The sequence below is a fragment of the Schistocerca piceifrons genome, chromosome 2, assembly GCF_021461385.2.
Source record: "Schistocerca piceifrons isolate TAMUIC-IGC-003096 chromosome 2, iqSchPice1.1, whole genome shotgun sequence".
In the NCBI taxonomy this organism is placed as follows: Eukaryota; Metazoa; Arthropoda; class Insecta; order Orthoptera; family Acrididae; genus Schistocerca; species Schistocerca piceifrons.
This window is the reverse complement of record NC_060139.1, coordinates 1,029,063,940-1,029,066,635: the sequence shown is the minus strand read 5'-3', so window position 1 is coordinate 1,029,066,635 and position 2,696 is coordinate 1,029,063,940. Positions and strand designations below refer to the sequence as shown.

Here is a 2,696-nt window from a genome sequence, read left to right as displayed (position 1 = left end):
CTAAAGGGTGAAAACTAAACTTGGCAAAATCGATTTGTCGTGTTGAGTTGGTCGTTCCTAAAGGCTATAGGGCATATTATGTAGACACAGGCAGCAGGTCACCTATTTTCTATTTTTACTATATGCTATGAATGAATTGTTGAGTTTTTATTACTGTTGCCATTATTAAATTTGTAATTTATTATTACATAGAAATGGCAGACAAACGAGCTTTTGTGTAAAATTTGTTGCATTCTTTTTCTTTAATTGTTTCCAGTCATAAACCGATTTTGTACTCAAATATATTTATTTACGTTTTAATAAGAATTTGAATTGAATTAGTTTTTTGCTGATGAAAATAAATTTGCTCCTTCAAAAATTTCATATGAAAAATTTAGATACCATAGTAATCAAAATACAACATTGAACGGGAACATTTACTGACAATAGTTAAAATCTGAATAATGAATAAATCCATTGCTCAATACTTATTTCCAATCTGTTCATAAGTACTCGTTGTATAATGTGTTGATCCGTATATGACGTCGACTCCATTCATCAGAAACATTATTATTCAAAGACGATATCAATCTGTCAGAACCCACGTGATTTCCTAGCAAAAATAAATATTTTTGGGCTACGTATGACAAAACAGGCGTACACATTTTCGTCTGTCTCCCCCTCCCCCCCCCCCCCCCACCCCAAAAAAAGAGAGAGAGAGAGAGGCCGGAAGAACCACTATTTCTGGGTAGTAAAGGATTCGTTCAGAAACAAATTTTGGCACCGATGCTATGGAAAATCAATATACCACCTTTTTTTGTCTAGTTATTAGTAAAAAAAAAACTTTATAACGGAGACAAAACAAATATTTTTTTGAAAAAATACCGGTATCGGCTGTACTGGTCGGTTTTTCCTATCCCTACTATCGTCTTTGAGCAGATGGCCCACCCATGTGTCCCTTCCGGGCAGGATAAGCTGCAAGCACATGGCTTCTATTCCTCCACTCTGTGGAGCACTCCTCCGGTTGATATTTTGTCTACCCAGGAAAATCTTGGGCATTCTGCGGTAGCACCACATCTCGAAGGCTGTTAGTTTGTGTTTTTCTGCTACTCCGAGTGTCCATATTTTATTTCCGTGCAGCAGCAAACAAACGTCTCCGAGTGTTCTTTTCTGAGATGTTTGTCTCTGCAGCGGCATATGAAAAGATTTCTTCTTTTGTTGAAAGCTGATTTTGCCTTGTGGATTAAGCTTGAAATATCCTTGCTTGATCTTACGTCTGATTTTACATCCTAGATAGGTAAAGGATTCTATGGTCTCCAATCGCTCATTGTTAAGTGAGCATTGTGCAACATGCTTTTGTCTATTTACTACCAAGTTTTTTGATTTACCTTCATTAATTTTTATGTTGTAAAAAAGCTAATGATGGTTTCCATTTGGTACAGCATCGCAGCTTCACATAACACTGCGACGACGAATTCAACATATCTGTTTTCTTCTCTCGAACAGGCCATGAAGGCCCAAAGGTACCGCTCGGCCGCCGTGTCGTCCTCAGCCCACAGGCGTCACTGGTTGCGGATATGGAGGGGCATGTGGTCAGCACACCGCTCTCCCGGCCGTATGTCAGTTTCCAAGATCGGAGCCGCTACTTCTCAGTCAAGTAGCTCCTCAGTTTGCCTCACAAGGGCTAGGTGCATCCCGCTTGCCAACAGCCCTCGGCACATCGGATGGTGACCCATCCAAGTGCTAGCCCAGCCCGACAGCGCTTAACTTCGGTGATCTGACCGGAACCGGTGTTACCACTGCGGCAAGGACGTTGGCTGCCTGTTTTCTTGCCGTTAATTAAATTCCTCCTGTAGTTCCTAGTTTCTCCATAACTTCATGTATTGCACTCTGAATATACCCATTGAAGATGACAGGAGAGAGTTAGCAGTCCTGATGTCCATCGTGATAAATTAGCTTTTATTGATATTCTCCACACCTTATCATACCCATCTCTTCTTTAAACTGTCTCTGCACTACTCTTCCGTCATACTTTATGCCATTCTCTCCCAGCATCTCAAAAAGCTGTCGCCCGTCTAGCCTGTCAAATACTTTTTCGAAATCGACGAAGCCAATATATGTGTTTTGAGACTTCTGCAATATTTTCTAAGGAAATGATTATTAATTAATTAAACGACACTCTAATCTGCATAAAACACGTTGCTGGGGATAATTCTGGTAAAAGAAAGACGCACAGACGCACATTGTGTTACAAATTCAAATGGCTCCAAGCACTATGGGACTTAACATCTGAGGTCATCAGTCCCCTAGACTTAGAACTACTTAAACCTCACTAACCTAAGGACATCACACACATCCATGCCCGAGGCAGCATTCGAACCTGCGACCATAGCAGCAGCGCGGCTCCGGACTGAAGCACCTAGAACCGCTCGGCCACAGCGGCCGGCATTGTGTTACACATCTAACAGCTTCATATGACTTTCCTTTCATTAACAGGCAATAAACGTACAGGGCTATTACAAATGATTGAAGCGATTTCATAAATTCACTGTAGCTCCATTCATTGACATGTGGTCACGACACTCTACAGATACGTAGAAAAACTCATAAAATTTTGTTCGGCTGAAGCCGCACTTCAGGTTTCTGCCGCCAGAGCGCTCGAGAGCGCAGTGAGACAAAATGGCGACAGGAGCCGGGAAAGCGTATGTCGTGCTTAA

General features: G+C 41.5%; 1 pseudogene; it reads right to left on the bottom strand.

Moving 5' to 3' along the window:
• Positions 1-1,679: 1,679 nt before the first annotated feature.
• LOC124778270 lies at positions 1,680-1,797 on the bottom strand (annotated as a pseudogene).
• Between the last annotated feature and the right edge of the window lie 899 nt (positions 1,798-2,696).